The following is an 18,008-nucleotide window of genomic DNA, read 5'->3' as shown; positions in this document are numbered from 1 at the left end:
ATGAATTTCTATACCATTCTTCAAAATTCTAAATATTGTCAACGTCATTTTAAGAGAAACAGAACTAGTTTAGTTAGTCTACATCTGTCCTGTGGTATTCTTTGCACCAGTGGATCTCAGACTCTAGCATACATCAGAGTGTCCTGGAGGTCTTTGTAAAATGCAGGTTACTGGGCCACTCCCTTCCACCCAGAGTTTCAGATTCATTAGGCCTGAGATGAAACCAGAGAATTTGCATTTCCAGCAAGTTCCTAGGTTATATTGATGCTGACCTGGGGAACACACTTTGAGATGTGACTTATACATGTAACTAATAGTAGGGAAGCACATTTAGTTCTGTCCATGCAGTTCTATCAGGCATTTTGACATGTGCCGTCCTCTTGTTCTCTTTCTTTCCTTTTTTTGGTACCAGTATCTAACTCAGCACTACTGCCTAAATACATAAAGCCTGTATTCCATGTTAAAACTTAACAGCACAAGGGTACATCATTTAAAACAAAACAAAACAAACAAACAAAAAAACAACAAAAACCAGAAAAAAGAGGGCTATTTCTGCAAGTTAAAAAATTAAATGGAAAAACAACCCAAAAATTGCTCTAAGCGGGTTTTGCCTTCAATAGCAAACATGTTTTGCCTCAGTGGTGATTTCTTTGTTCGGGAGCCAAGGTGGCAATTAAGCTGGCACAAAGAGCAAGAACCATTTGTTTAATATGATGATAGCGTAGCCCTTTGTAAATCCTGGAACAATGAGGGCCCACACATAAGCTCATTCCAAGTTCTAGTTCCTTCTCTTCCCCTGTTGCTCAGTGTGAATTCTCATAGCCACGAAGGAAGGGGAAGATTTTCAATCCTGTCACATCCTCCCCCATTTAAACCATTTATAGTCTTAACTTATAAGATGTGAGTAAGAAATCTTCTTTAAACATTTTGCAGAGCTGATCATCAAATCTAACAAACTGGTGGTTTTGAAATATCCTTTGCTCCAAAGACTTTCCATTAACCTCTGTGTTCTCTGTTGTGTCATTGTGCTGAGAAGAGCAAGTTAAAAATCCAGTCTTAAGTGGGGCTTGGTAGTAGGATTATTTTTATCTTATAGATTTATTTCAATCTTCACTTTAGGAAGAAAGAAGACCTTAGGAAGGTCTAATTCTCATCAGTTCTGGCATAAGCTGAGTCAAGTAAGGGATCTCAGAATTTAAAGAAAGGGATGCCCTTAATAATGGCATCTGAAGAAGCAAGGGTACTATACTGTGACAATTACAAGATACTACCTCAGTTCCCATCCTCCACTAGGCTCTTTTAGGATGGAGACTATGTCTGGTTCACTGCTGTATCTCTAGAATTTAGAACAGTGCTCAGAAAATAGAAGGCACTCAATATGTAGCAATTATTGCCTGACTGGCTCTCTCTGTAAGCATTGCAGGGAATGTACAACCAAAATTTATAAAGTCTAACATGACACCAAAGTTCATAAATTAAATGTTACCAAAATAGACTGTTGTTACAAACGAAGAAAATTAATCAGAAGGTATCTTTTTAGAATATAACAACCTCTAACACCCAGTCTACAAATATATCCATCATCAAACTTCTGGCAAATGTTCAAAATAAATAAGCACCTATCATGACTTAAATCCCTGGCTTTATACTTCAACAGTGTTCACACGAGTAAAAGCATTTTTGCTTAAGTTGTCTACCAGTTTATAATATGGGAAGGAATTCCCCATGGGATACTATCTCCTCCCCCTTTATATAGGGAATACAGGTTTGGCTAAATACTTTCTCATAATTGTGCAGAAAGCGCATACCCTTATAAAAGGGCAATCACATAGATTATCAATGTGATTGATAACATCATCAACGGTTTCCTGAAAGCAGCCTCTCCATCTTTCAAGTCTATCAACTTAGAGTTCTTTACCTTCCCTTCAGCTGAATCTACTCACTTCAGGCTCAGCCTGAGTTCATGAAAGAACCCTGCCAGGGTGGGGCCCATTTAAGGACTAACTGTGTCTAGATCATGACACTCAGATCTGTATCTAGGGGTAACTTCTGGCTTCTGCATGATCTACTCTTCTTCTCAGGCTGCCCATTCCCTGAGATCTGCTTTGAGAACACTAGATCCTGTGCCTGATGTTCAAACTAGGATGGCCTCATACCACAATGTTTTGTTGCCCCTTCTAGCTTTGGATCTCCTGTAACCCCAAATAGTCTAATCCACACCAGGCCCTCTTACGCCCTTTTGATACTATTTCTCAAATGACTCACAAGACGAGCCTCTAAGGTCAAGCTAGTTCTCCCAGGTCTCTTCTAGTATCCTAGTGCTATTTTGTTTCTCTGCCAAGTTCTGATTTCTTTTCCAGTCCCTGTTGCTAAAATCATACTGAATCCCTCACAGCCACCCAAACCCTGGCAAGGTATGATTTTACCATCTTAAGTTCATTTTCAGGGCTGAGCGTATAATAATGACTAGTCATGCAGCACCCAGTGATCACACTGTATGGAGAGTATAGACACTGGGATGGAGGAAGGGCAAAAAGAGGCCCTCGATACTGAAACATATTTTCAGAGAGTAATATAATTGGTGAATTCTCATATGCAGTGAGGATCAAATTGATGAACCATTTTAGCACTCCCACAAGAATTCTGCTACCTCATTTCTGCACAGAATTTCATCTTATGAAAAAGTTCCACAATTTTTAACATACTATAGCATCTCTTCATGCCAAGTAGTTTTGTATTTTAAGAATTACAAAATGCACTCATCAAATAATTTTGGCACATAATATATATTTCTAAATTCCAGAACAAATCTCTCTCCTGGGGTTCTATTTAAAATACAACCTGGGCTTGTACACCATCAAGTATGATAGAAAAACGTATAATCAATTCATAGAAGACCAGCACTTGCCCTACAGGTGCTAGAATTTGACATCTTGTTGAAATTAGATTGAAAATTAGTTATACAGTATGTAAAAACAAAGGCAGGCTACAATATTTCCTTCTAGTGGACATCATTAGCGCCTCAGAGATGAAATGTACGAAACTCTCCTAGAAATACTAATCAACTGAAACAAGCAGCCCCCAAAACAGTAATGTGGTCAGTCTGAATGCCGCCAGGTAATTTATAATCCATGACAAGCAGAGCCAAGTGAAAGTTATTTACATTTGTTCTTCTGGTAGAATAGAAGGGATGAGAGTGAAAAGGATCTGTTGAATCAGATCGTGTTTGACTGAGGAGTGACAGGGAAGTTCTCTTCAATTAATAGCCAGCAGCATAATTTGAGCTAATGCCAGCTAGGCTTTCATCATGAAATGACACAGAAATAAATTATTCTGTACTCAGATGCTGGCATGGTAAAGTGAATTAATCCACTCAAATTTGGAGGAGGGAAAGAGAAAGTAGATTACGCTATCTGAATTTTTTGAGCCTGTTTTAGCTACACTTTAAGGATACTGAGGTTCATGATAATTGTTAAAATGTCCAAGTGGATCCATTTAGACTCAAATACTTGCTTGAATGAACAAATTCTTAGAAGGGAGGAACCAAACAGAGTAGAAATGGCTTTATGAAGGTCATGGTGGTTTCTTTCACGGATTAGCGAAATTCATATTCAACTCAGAAGGTCAGGGGGAAGTGGGCAAAAGAGTTTTATTAAGAACAACTTTATAGGGGAACTCTTGAGGGAGTAAAAAGATGATTACAATGATACAAAGGAATCCAGGACAGGTTTAGAGAGGTCAAATGCCTGCTGGTTCATTCAGAAAAGATTAACAGACCCAGCTGCTGGGACTTTTCTGGCTAGGCATCCTTCCCAGTGGTCACAAGTCAATGCGTCTCCTGGCCGCCTGGCTACATTCCCATCCGTCTGGATGGAAGAGCGCCCACCCACACGCCAGACCTTTTCCTTAGGGGAAAGTTTCTGAGGTTCCACGTCAGGCAAACTTTGCTTACCCATCACTTCAAGTAAACAACTCTTTTATGGGGATTTCTTACAGAAAAAAAATGCACTTGAAAGCATCTAACCAAAGCAATGAAGGTGGAAAAAACAGAAGTTATGTGGGAATCTGAGTATAGAATATACAGACATAAAATAAGCTCTCCAAATGAGGAAGCAGTCACAACTTGACCTCTGAATTGTTTGCTATCTGTTTGTTCCTTCAATATTCAAACTGTAGCCCCGGAAATACAAACACAAACTTCTAAACACTCACAGGCCTGTGGCAACAAAATGCTACATGCCAGCTTCACAACTGGGGCATGCAGATCATAAATCCTGTAGTGGCAGGAGGGGAGGTGTGGAAATAGACTGTCATCATCCTGCAGCAAGGAAAACTGGGCACAAGGAAAAGGCCACTGGCAACACATTCCTGGATTCTCTCATTCATTGAAGAAGGAACTTAGGGATTGAATTACCCAATTGACGCTAGTTCTACCCACGCCAGAGGGCAAAAGTTCCAAGACAGCCACAGGTCATGGTTGCTTGGAATTTAGGCAGAGTTGCTTTGTCCTTAGTGTGTAATAGAGAGAAGTTCTGGAAAAGGAGCTCCTCATCGAGTCTGGTAATGAGCACTCCTATTCTGACATGGATTTCAGAGGACTCAGGAGACAACGTGCCCAGGATTTAACACTTTTACTCAGTCAGCATGAGAGGTAAACCTAATTTGGCTATATGAGACTGATGAGAAACAGTCTTTGCCATCTATAACACAAAAGGAAAAGGAAAAAATAAGAAGCCCATTACTTTTAGTTACATTCAGAGCAAGAAAGAAATTCCTACAATCACATAGCACCGGGTTCCATCAGTGGTTGGCCTGCGAGATTCTAAGCTATTAGCTGGAAGCTCTCTCCACAGTGAGTAGTGGGGAGAAGTGAGCTGTTAGTTGAATTAGCAAGTGTTTTTTCAAATGTCATATGTAGTGTCAATGTGTGTCCTAAATATAACTCCTTCCCAATTCAACAATTTATAGCCAGAACATAGGCACAATTTCTAGATATGAGATTGCATGACAATGTTTCTCAAGGATTAGTTTATTTCTTTTAACACACCCTTTTTAACACAAACTGTTTTATTTTCTAGCACTCACTACATCTCACCCAAATGTGTGGATGGCAACAGAAAATTCTGATCATTACTCAAAGTATTGTGTAAGAGCCTATTGCTTTGTATTGCTTTTATAATCGCTGTGGATCAGATGAAGCCTCTATTTCTATACCTGGGCTAAATAATATATACAGATGTATTAACAGACTGTCTATTGAACTACTAACATATTTATATATAGTCTTATCTCTCACATTCAGGGACCAGTTAGCTAACTGATGATTTATTTTTCCTCAGTCTTTTCATTTTGACTTGTTCTTTATAATAAAAAAAAAAGTGACACAATTGGAATCTGTTGTACGAGCATTTCCCAGGTCCTATGCTAGATACGTTTTATACATTATCATCTTTAAACCTAACAGTCTCCTGAGGTTAAAATCCAATTACATAAAAAGCAAAAGAATCTCAGAGGTAAAGAGACAAGCCAAAATATAACTATGCCCTAGTTTTACCCCTGCATTTTTATTATTTTGTGGGGTAACTTTCATTTGCCTGTCTTCCTTTAAATTGTAACTTTTTTGAAGATGGGAACTCCATATTATTCATCTTTTCATCCTCAGTGCCTAGAACAGTGCCTGGAACCTGGTAGGGTCAGAAACATGAGTAGATATAGGCCATGCAGCCAGTCAGCAACAATGCTGGGTTTTCAATGCAGAAATGTGATTCCAAGACCACTCATGTAAAAAAAAAAAAAGTTGCAGTTTATCAGTGATGTTTGGCAAAAGAATGGATGTTGATATTAGTTTACCCAGTTTCATTCTAGGTAGTTCATAACCAGGAGCTTCTCAAGAAACACTTGTTTACAGTATTAATGAATCCAAGTTAGCTCTGTTTCCCAGAACCATAGATAACTGGAAACTAAAAATTGGATAAAGTCGGCTTCAACAGAAGAAAAAAGAGTTTGTGTTAAATATGAATGAGTGTCTACTTTGTTAAATGATATGTGGGCTTTTCACCTAGGTTATAGGAAAATTACTCTAGCATCAATTTTTACTTTGAACTTTGAAGAACTTTGAAGAGCTATAGTGAGTAAAACCCAAGGTGCTCTCTGCATGAAAAATTCTAGTTTGTCCCTACTGTAAAAATTCACAATACAAATATAATCATGAGGGCATTTTCTTTCACAGCATCAGTCATTTAAAAATACAAATGTTTGAAGAAAAATTTTTTTGACAAAGTAAAATAGCATTAAATCCTATAAGAAGATTACAGGCACAAAACCTGAAGATTTTTACATAAAGTTTTGTTGATGGAGTCAAATACTTGCATTAGCGCTCTTTCCAAACCCTGACTCCATTCCTTCACACTCCACTTGTAATAACTAATGTTAATAGTAAAAATATATTTATACTGGAATGATGAACAATGGGCATAAAACAGTTGTTTGGTTTACCAAATTCCCCTTCATTCACAGCTTAAAACGTAACCAATTTAGCTATGACAATGCCAGCTTAGTTTATCCAATAGCGTAGTAAGCACTATTTCTAGAGCTCATGATAATTTTAGGATCTCATAGAAATGTTAAATCTCTTTTAAAATCTGAAAAATAAATGAGTACAATACAGTTTAGATTACATTTATCTTTACATAAATGCATCAACAAAATATAATTTTGTATTTTTTATGAGGAGCAGACCCACAAAGCCAAAAGTGCATTGGGCCCATCAAAGTCATAATGAGCTAGGGTATTTTTAATCTTTATAAAATTGCTATGGCATTATTATCTGTTGGAATGCCAGGAACATGTTAGTATTATGTGCCTTTTATTTCTTCTCACCTGCTAAAAAAAAATCTAATCTCATGAAAAAAGATGGAAAAGTCTTATGAATTAGATTGGATATGAATAGGATGGATATATGACAGATATATGATGGGTATGGATAGGATGAATGGATATAAATCATAAATCCAATTTAACTGGGCAATGAAAGAAAAAAATTCATAAGAAAGCCTTCCTTTTCCCTATCTCACATCTTTTACCTGGAAAGCAACAATTTAGAAATGATTACAATTTCAGAGAACTGAAGGAAAAGATGAACTACCAGAATATTGTGGCTTCATAAAAACACTAATTTAGAAATGCTTACCCACAAAGGTTTTTTCCCCCATAACACTGGATTTGTTAATTGAATTGAGCAAATCCTGAATCCAGCTAGATATCTCAGTATGTAGTAACACCAAATTACTGAGTTAGTACTGAATTGATAATCTGAACTGGGTGAGTATACTAACTAACTTTACTCGTTTACTAAAAGGCTAGTATCAAAGCTAATGTCATAAATGCCTTTCTCATACAGTACAGCATAATCAACAACAGTAGTTCTTGTGGGCATTATGTTTTCATGCCAAGCAAGCCACACCTTGATTTTCTGACTGTGCTTTCTATGAGTTGGTTCTATGTTCATCCATTAATAGGATGTTGACTTATTGATAAATGTATTATATAATTCTTCCTCTAGCTCTAACTATTTTGTGGAACAGATAAAATAAGGAGTAAAAATAAAATGCTTTCAATTTTGAAGTATTTGTTAAGTGTCTTGGCATAGAAAAAAGCAAGAAGTAACATCTGAAATAAATTTGTAACATTATCTGTGAATTGTATATATCTATGAACTTCCATCAGTATTTTATAGAAAAAGGGGGCAGTATATACACAGTTCAAATACCAATATTTGGAACAGAAATTTTTCAATTCATAATTGAACAGAATAGACAAACGTTCTTCATCTGGTGGGAGGGAGTCAACCCTTAATTAATAAATAAATAAAAATCTAAGTGTGCTGAATAGCTACATGTGCTACAGAGAAAAATAATGTAGGAATGACGATACAGAAACTTTGCACTTGATGATAGGTTTGGATTAGCTGTTTTTAAAAATAGATGGTCATGAAAAGTCTTATGAGGAAAATGATATTTGAGCAAAGGCCTGAAAAAACTGGAGCTCCTTACTGGGTCCTAGAACAGAGAAGGTATGGGTCTTAGAACAGAGAATAGTAAGTCTCAGCTCTGTAGGGTGCATGGCAAATTTTCCTCACACAAGAGAGAAACTCCCATGATGCCCCACTAGAACTTTTTGCTGCTAGCTCTCTGAGGGAACTGGGCATATTTGTTTTGTTTCACTGGGCAAACAGAAATACGAGTTAGGGGTGGCTGTAGGTTCCACGAATCATTATTATTTTCAGTGTTCACTCTCTGGCGTAAAGACCGTGATGTGAATTGCTGACTAATTTTATAAAGCACCTGGAGCTCCTCAGGGCAAGAGGCACTATGTCAACACCAACATTAAATAAATAGCAATAATTGGCCAAATCCTCTGGTGGTATAAGGCAAATAAAATATGTTCCCTCTTGGAAGTTCATGACGTCTGCCAGGTTAAGCAAGAATGAGGCAAAGCACTTTTAGAAAGCCACTTTTTCTATCATTGTATACGGCCTCCAAACAGCCACTGTGAAATGTTAAGTGTTTAACAGCAAATTAAAACTGAGTGTGTTTTTTATTTCATTATCGCAACAAAGTACTAAATGGCCACTTGAGATATTTATTGTATGTTATCATTTTCCAGGTGGTTTTACTATTAGCTAGAAATAAGAGTAGAGTGACATTCATTTGATAATAAGAGCAGAACTATTTTCCACCAATTTTTAGAGCACATGAAAATCTCTTTAGCAAAAGGACTTTTTCAAGGGTTGAATCTCTTACAGTTTTTCAATGTGAATGTTAATTAAAGAAACCTACCAAAACCAAGATTTCAAATGGTTATATGGTTTCAAATGGTAGATGAAACATGAAAATGTATATAACATATTAACAAGATTTAATTTGTGTCTCTAAGAATTCTGTACCTAATTTCAATGAAAGTCTGTACCCGCCCAACCCGCTCCATACCAAAACAAGCATTTGTGAGAAAGCACTATATATATATATACACATACATATATATAAACACCAGGATGTGAATTTTAAATAAAACAAGGGATAGCTCAGGATAAACTTGGTTTTACTCTACTAACTCCAAAGTTCAATGAAAAAAAAAAACAATGTTCTCAAGGTTATTAATCATCATTACTTATAGAATTATGAAATACTTTTCTAAAAACATTTAGAACTAATCTAGTATGATTCCTTTATTTCACAGATGAAGAAACCAAGTGTCAGAGAGGTCTCTTTGCTGGGAGTAATCTGTATGCTGAAAACCACCTATAAGACTTTGAATCATACCTACTGTTGGTATTTTGTGATGTCCTTCTAGATGTTTTTCCTTGAATAACTATATAAATATATTTTTTATTACAAAAATGGGCTCACATTTTATGTATTTTTTATTTTTTCATTTAACATAATGAAAATCTACCATGTTGAAAATTATCCTTATGCATCAGTATCCTATCATACACATTTACCTTGATAACATATCAAGGTATATTGTGCTAATTCCCACTGCTGAATATTTGGCTCATTTTTTTTTTTTTTTTTGGCACATTTTCAGTTTTCCACTATAATAAACAATGATGTAGCTAAATATTTTCACATATTCTTAATTATTTCCTTAGGATAAATTCTTAGAAGTAAAATTGTTGGTTCATAGTGTGACTTGAATTCTAGAAGGCGACTCAAACTTTCACTTTCATTGCTAACGAATAAGAATGTCCTGACTTTAATCAATACATTGAATTTGTTATCATTTAGTTTCGACTTTGTTTTTTAATCTTGAATACTCATTAGAGAAAATGTTAGTTCACTATTGTTTAATTTGTATTTCTTTAAAATTGGGGTTGTATTCATGTAACTCACCAATTGTGTTTCTTATAGATTGATTGTGTTCATTTTTCTGGAAGAAAGGTCAATTTTTTTCCTTATTAATTTCTAAGAATTTTTTTTTTTTTTTTTAGATGGAGTTTTGCTCTGTCGCCCAGGCTGAAGTGAGTGGCACGATCTCGGCTTACGGCAACCTCCACCTCCCAGGTTCAAGTGATTCTCCTACCTCAGCCTCCTAAGTAGCTGGGATTACAGGCATGTGCCACTACGCCTGGACAATTTTTGTATTTTTAGTAGACACAGGGTTTCACGATGTTGGTCAGGCTGGTCTCGAACTCCTGACCTTGTGATCTGCTCGCTTCAGCCACCCAAAGTGCGGGGATTACAGGCATGAGCCACCGAGCCCAGCCGATTTGTAAGGATTTTTAAGACATTAACGCTAATGTCTCTTTAGCAACACAGGAAATAGAATCCCAGCCTTGTCATTTGCCTTTACGTTTTCTTTATGGTGTTTTTGATGTGTAGAAAAATTTGATTCCTTAATGTATACATATCTATGAGACATTTTCTTCATGCTTTCTAGCTCTAGTGATATGCTTAGAAATATCTTCCCTACCTTGAAATTTAAATACTCATTTTTACTTTATTTTAGTAATTTTAATGAAATTACTTTTTAGTTGTTACACTAATAAAAATTTATATTATATATTAATGAAATCTTTAAATAAATATTTAATAAAATACATATCCAATGTATATTTTTATATAAGGTTTAAAGAAGGAATCTAACTTTGTATTATTTTCCCAAATGATAGCTGTTGCTTTCAACACCATTTGTTGAATCATCATCCCTTTTCTCATTGAATAAAATGCTACTTCAGTCACACACACACACACACACATACACACACACAAATACATACGTGAGTCTTATTTGAAATCTATAGTCTATCCAAATCAGCTTTATCTAATTCTTTTTTTTTTTTTTTTTTTTTGAGACGGTGTCTCGCTCTGTCGCCCAGGCTGGAGTGCAGTGGCCGGATCTCAGCTCACTGCAAGCTCCGCCTCCCGGGTTTACGCCATTCTCCTGCCTCAGCCTCCCGAGTAGCTGGGACTACAGGCGCCCGCCACCTCGCCCGGCTAGTTTTTTGTATTTTTTTTAGTAGAGACGGGGTTTCATAATTCTTTACCTGAGACACTGTCCTAATTCTTACAATATTATATATTACATAATATATATGACTATACTTTTTATAATATAATCACTGGAATAGTGTGTTCTACATCCTTCCAACCTTTACCCACTGTGCTTTATTTCAACTTTTTCTTGATTTTCCCATGTTAGCTTGATTTTTGAAATATTTTATTAAAATCAAAAATAAAATCCGATTGAAATTGCCTATAATAGAATGAGTACTGTGGACTGTTTATCATTAGTTAAGACATTTTTGTTTTTTTCACAACAATACCAAAAAAACACCTTCTGATTTCTTATTTTCACTCATAAATATAGGTGTAGTATGTTTTTGTGACTGGAATATTGTGTTATTTAAAAAGAATTGGCTGGGCACAGTGGCTCACACCTATAATCCCAGCACCTTGAGAGGTCAACATGGGTGGATTGCTTGAGCCCAGGAGTTTGAGACCAACCTGGGGAACACAGCAACACCCCATCTCTACAAAATATTTTTGAAAAATTGTCCAGGGGTGGTGGTGGATATCTGTAGACCAGCTACTCAAGAGGCTGAAGCAGGAGAATTGCTTGAGCCTAGGAGGCAAAGGTTGCAGTGAGTTGAGATTGTGCCATTGTACTCCAGCCTAGACAACAGTAAGAAAGTAAGTAAATAAAGAGGTATTTTATTTTTTATTGTAATTTCTAACTGATTATTACTTTGTATAAAAAAGCTAATAACTTTCTTATATGTAATTTTGTATTTGGCTACCTTTCTGAATTACTGAATAATTTCTAATAACATTTCACCTAATTCCTTTGGCTCTTCCAGGTAAATATCCACATAGCTATAAAGTCAGTTTTCATTTTATATTTTATGTTTCAAGTTATTGTACTAGAACAATAACTGACAATAACTATACTATGACTTCCCAAATATTACATACAAATATTATGTTATGTCATATTGCTTATAACTAAGCTGACTTTAATAGAAATGACTCACAATAAAAAATTGGTTTCACCATTGAAATAAACACTATATTCTTCTGTTGCTATTTCACTACATCCTTTAAAAAAAACTAACAACAAATGGATGTTAAGTTTTAGTCAAATGTCACTGTGACACCTGTCAATACAAGTCTATTGCTTTCTCTTTCAACATATTAATATGATGGATTCTGTGATCAGATTTTATCAAAATTAACTGTGTACATTTACAGACTCAGCCTTATTTGACATGAGCATGAATCTTTTCACAAAATGCAAGATTCAATTTACCAAGTTGTATTTAAGATTTTATCTACTGAGAAGTAAGATTGGTTGAGGGACTTCCTATTGTAAATAGGTCTACTTGACACAATGAATTAGAAAGTTGATTTTCTTTTCACAAACTCGAGGAAATTTATATAACATACTATTTGTTCCTTAAAAGTTTGGAAACATTTTCTCAGAAAGTCTCCGGGTGTAATATCTTTTGAAGGACTGTTTATTTAAAGCAATTTTTCTAATTTTTTTCTGACAGATCTTGCTTTATCAAGGTTATATACTTCAATTTGTATCATATGTGGAAATACATATTTTTTTGTAGGAAGGCATAATTTAATCAAGATTGTATCTCTCTCTCTCTCCCTTTCCATATGTACATCTTTCTGACTCATCCTAGGCCCCTCACTTTCCCTCACTCCCATAGAACTGTTTCACCAACTGTTAGGTATGACTGCTGTCTCATTCTCTCTCACCACAGAAAGCTGGGAAAGACATTTTAGGAGGTGAGAAATAAAGCATCCTCTCTCAAGATTTGCCATCCCCCAAGAGATGTATGTGGGGGTCTCCATGCCAACAGTCCACTCCTCTGAGATGGTTTTCCCTAATCACCTGCAAGTAACTTTCCACTTTTAACTTTAAAAGAGTGAGCAGGGCTCCCCTTCCTCATAATCTAGCTGCGAAGCGATTTAATAGGTGTTCCATGAAATTTAAAAGCAGTAGTAAGATTCCTAACAGAGACATTCCTCAACTGTTTGTCTCCATTCTCACAGCCTGTCTCTAGATATAGGGAGTTCTTTGGAACTAATTTCTGAAAGAACATGTACTTTTTCATATTATATAATATTCTGAGCCACATTTAAATGAATGCTTAGTGAGATTTTTCAAATAGATATTTAAATTATTGTATGCCACTAACTGAGAAAGATTAACAGGGCATAATAAGCTATACTTAATATTTTAGGAACGAGTACAGTAAACTATTGTTTAATACATAAAAGGCAAGGCAAACATTACAAAGTGAAACCTGGGAGAACTAAAGTTTTTAAAATAATTTAACCTTCCCCCCAGCAGACCCTCACAGAGCTCTCTGCCATTAACCTAGGGTATAACAAATAGAGCAAAGTATATAATACAATAATAGCTATAGTTTTTTGAGCTCTGGCCACATACCTGGCATAATGCTAGATGTTATACACATTAGCTTTCTTCCTCAGGGCAGCCCTAAGGAAAAAGAGCAAAGGAGGGCTGAAGTGGTTTATACCTCCCATATGCGAGGCCCCAGGATGGATGAGTTTGTGGGAACTAGAGTCTCAGATCCTAAGTCCATAGAGTTCGGAAGACACAATTAATAAGGCAAAGTTCCTGCTCTTGACATTGTACCACTGTTTCAAGTTTGACTCAATACTTTTTTCTGAAAATAATGATTAACTTTTTATAGCTGTTTACTGCCTGTCAAGCACTGTTGTAAGAACTTTATATGTATCAACTTCTCCTTGAATCTTCACAACCACCTTATAAAATAAGTATCATGATGGCCTCCATCCCCTTCCATTTTATAGGGGAGAAAAGTGAAGCTTAAAGAAGTGGCCTGCCCACAGATGGCAAGTGACCAGGCCAGAGTCTACACCCAAACTATTTAACTCTAGACTCCTTAACTCTAGACTCTAAGCTTTTAATCACTAAAGTTTCAGAAATGGCTATCAAGAAAGATGGCTGAATTTGAGGAGCAATATCTAAAATCAAGCCCAAAGGAATATGAATAAAAGCATGTGAAGAGAAGGCTATGATTTCTCACACTATGACTAGCAGCTTGCCTTAGGTGTCATCTCTGTTGAATCTCCACTGGTCCAGGAACACAATGAAATACAACTGAAACTGTGCATGGAAAGTTAACCATGAAATGACTGGAGGAATCTCAGTCAGAAGCAGGTCTCGCTTTACCAAGAGAGGTCAGTCATATTTGACAACATAGGCTTTAGGGCCCTTTTCGATGTTCCACACAGTAATTTAAATGATGCAGTAAAAACAGAAAAAGCAAAGAGTTAATAATCATCTGAATAAATGTGTTTCCATTCTAAACTTCCGAGGGGGTTAGGAGTATAAGAAGACTAAATATTGTGGAAAGCAGCGTGGTGATACCTGAAGAGGCTAAAAACAGAACTACCATTTGACCCAGCAATCTCAATCCTGGGTATATACCTAAAGGAATATAAATAATTCTACCATAAAGGCACATGCACGCATATGTTCACTGTAGCACTATTCACAATAGCAAAGACATGGAATCAACCTAAATGCCCATCAATGGTAGACTGGATAAAGAAAATGTGGTACAGGTACATAATGGAACTCTATACAGTCATAAAAAATGCTATCATGTCCCTTGCAAGAACATGGATGGAGCTAGAGGCATTATCCTTAGCAAACTAATGCAGGAACAGAAAACCAAATACTGTATGCTCTCACTTATAAGTGGGAGCTAAATAATGAAAACACATGGACACAAAGAGGAACAACATATTGGGGCCTACTAGAGGGTGGAGGGTGGGATGAGGGAGAGAATCAGAGAAAATAACTACTGGGTAGTAGGCTTAGTTCCCGGGTGATGAAATAATCTGTACAACAAATCCCCATGGCAGGAGTTTACCTATAGTAAAAAAAATCTCCATATGTATCCCTGAACCTAAAATAAAAGTTTTGTTTTTTAAAATGAGATGAAATGCATAGGGCAAAGTAAATTTATTTGTGGAAAAAGAGCAAAAGGAAGCACTGTTTCCTGGCAATAATTATAACTCTTTTTTTTTTATTTTTTTAAAAATTTATTTATTATTATTATACTTTAAGTTGTAGGGTACATGTGCATAACGTGCAGGTTTGTTACATATGTATACTTGTGCCATGTTGGTGTGCTGCATCCATCAACTCGTCATTTACATCAGGTATAACTCCCAATGCAATCCCTCCCCCTCCCCCCTCCCCATGATAGGCCCCGGTGTGTGATGTTCCCCTTCCTGAGTCCAAGTGATCTCATTGTTCAGTTCCCACCTATGAGTGAGAACATGCGGTGTTTGGTTTTCTGTTCTTGTGATAGTTTGCTAAGAATGATGGTTTCCAGCTGCATCCATGTCCCTACAAAGGACACGAACTCATCCTTTTTTATGGCTGCATAGTATTCCATGGTGTATATGTGCCACATTTTCTTAATCCAGTCTGTCACTGATGGACATTTGGGTTGATTCCAAGTCTTTGCTATTGTGAATAGTGCTGCAATAAACATACGTGTGCATGTGTCTTTATAGCAGCATAATTTATAACTCTTTTCTTAAGGTCTGCCCTTCTCCTTAGCCCTGATCTCCAAATTGTCAGAAAGCTAAGATTATTGACCATCTGTGAACTCTGTATCTAGTTAACTTATTTCATTCAACCCTTTAGAGACTCAAGCAAACAGTGTCCCTGACACCATTGACAGTTTTGGGTTCCAAGGTGACTATGCAAATTAATCCCTGTCTCTTCCTCCACTTCTACCCTGATCACTAATCCTCACTTCTACAAAAGAACATTGTTATGAAGCATCCTGGCCTTGCTTTCAGCTCCTGTTGTTTTTGAGCCAGAGCTTCATTAGAATGTGACAATTTGTGCTCCTTGGGACCTTGGTCACCTCAAATTATTTGCTGGAAGATGTGGAATGATCCTATTTCATGTGAAAATATAGCTCAGTTTCTTCTATTTTTCTAAACTTATCCTAATGTCTTCTATACTTTCTGAAAGGTATTAGAGTGTATGGACCTTGTCCTTGGTTAACATTAAAAAATAAGCTTTCTACATAATATAATGTAAAAAAGGTATGTTATTTCTTCACTTTTTTGACTGCTAAGTTCTCTGGAGAGGCAGTATCACACTGCACTACTAGTGGCCTGCATATCTGAGATACAGTATCTCTTACATACTTGTGAATTAATTCCTAACCTCTGTATAATATTCTGATTTCAATTTTTTATTCAAATTCTCTGTCATTCTGTGTACATTTCTTTAGCACACACTAGATGTCTGCTGTGCCAGGTGACTCTCACTTATTCAGTACAGCAACCCTAAGGGACAGACACATTTTATATTGAAATATTAGAGTGGAGAGAACAATGGTGAGGCAATGAGGTTAAGAGACTTATGCATGGTCACATTCTTACCTTGGGAATTCTGCCTTGCTGTGAAGCAGTGGGGTAAAGACATTGACTATTCCAGCACTCATTGTTCTTTATCCAGTCTCCCATGGGAGAATACATTTCAGGGTTCTGTACAAGGAAAACTTTGTCTTTCCTGAGAAATGGATGCTGTGTTCTTCTCATCTAGCATTTCTTGTTTTCCTGCTAAGTTTGGCCACCAGGTAACTATGAGATGGGTTTCTGGGCTCCTTCAGAGGAAGCACTATGACCCTTATTATCGAAATATTCACTTTCTCTTCAACCGATTTTCTCTTTTTAACATTCTCAATTAAAAAAAAAAATTATTGACTTTGTACTTTTTGTAACTTGCTGCAAATCCTTTTCTGAAGAGGCAGGGCATGAATAAAGAAAGGACGGAAGGGAGGAAGGGAAGGAGAAAGGAAGAAAGGGAGGGCAGCAGGGAGAAAACAAAAACAAGTAGGCAAACACGTAAAATGACTTACCTTTTGTATTTTAAATTATTTGTTTTCTAATAAATACAACCTAATGAAATGCCATCTCTAAAAATCCTTTATATAAAGCTTTTCAAATAATAAAAGGAATACGAATAAAATGCTGAAATAAATAAACTTTTTGCAGCCAAGAAGTCTTTGATCTAATGTTTCTTGTTCACTATCTCTCAAGGTTCCCCAAGAGTAAACATATGCCATAAGGATTTTTTGCTAAATCTAGTCTTAAAATAGGAACTATTCTAAAATTAAACTTCTACTTTTATCCATAAGGCCATTTATATCATTTTTAGCAATGTTGTAACAACTATTGGAAATACCACATGGTCTGGTTTTACATAAATTTGCAATGTATATTATCCTCCATCACCCCCTACATTGCTATAGAAGTTTAGTCCAATGGTACCGCATAGTGAGCTTTATTTTCTGGCCAGGTTGGCATTTTGAGGTCTAGAATCTTTATATGCCACCCCTGCCGCCATTGCCAACTGGCTGTGTGCCTAAAAGCCAGAGACACTGGGCAGGGTTAAAGATTGTGGCCATTTTTCTTTCACTTTGTCAAATGTAAAAATACAATGATGGTTTGTAGAGTATACTTTACAAATAATTTAGTCAGTAGGTTTATGTCTACCAATGTATATCCTATGAGTTAATATAAGCAGTTTATACTATCAGTTGAAGATGATGTATCCTTCTTTTAGTTGTTGATATTGTGAGAGAATAAGGCATTTTATTTAATTAAAGAATGAGCTAAAATAGCAATGTGGAAATACAGAAAATAAATACTGAAACCACACAATGCTAAACATGAATCAGCATTCCTATATTTGCAAGTGAAGTCACCTAAAGAGAAGAAAGTATAAGCAGAAAAGGCAATAACTGCATCAGGGAAAATGAGAATCTACGGAAAGAAAAAGGCCAGCAGTACCCGGATTCAGCTTTTCTGGTTGGAAAGGTCTAGAGACATTAAAATCACACCTGTTTATAAAATTATGTACATTTAATATTGGAATATTATTGGTGGTTCCAGAGGGCAAACACC

The 18,008-nt window shown here is 36.2% G+C and overlaps 1 protein-coding gene across 8 annotated transcripts in view; it reads right to left on the bottom strand.

Moving 5' to 3' along the window:
* PDE4D (phosphodiesterase 4D) overlaps positions 1-18,008 on the bottom strand; it is a 1,590,976-nt gene that overhangs the window by 569,591 nt on the left and 1,003,377 nt on the right. The window lies entirely within an intron of this gene.

This window comes from Macaca thibetana, chromosome 6, assembly GCF_024542745.1.
Source record: "Macaca thibetana thibetana isolate TM-01 chromosome 6, ASM2454274v1, whole genome shotgun sequence".
In the NCBI taxonomy this organism is placed as follows: Eukaryota; Metazoa; Chordata; class Mammalia; order Primates; family Cercopithecidae; genus Macaca; species Macaca thibetana.
Note: the sequence above shows the minus strand (reverse complement) of the source record. Positions and strands in the feature narration are given on the sequence as shown.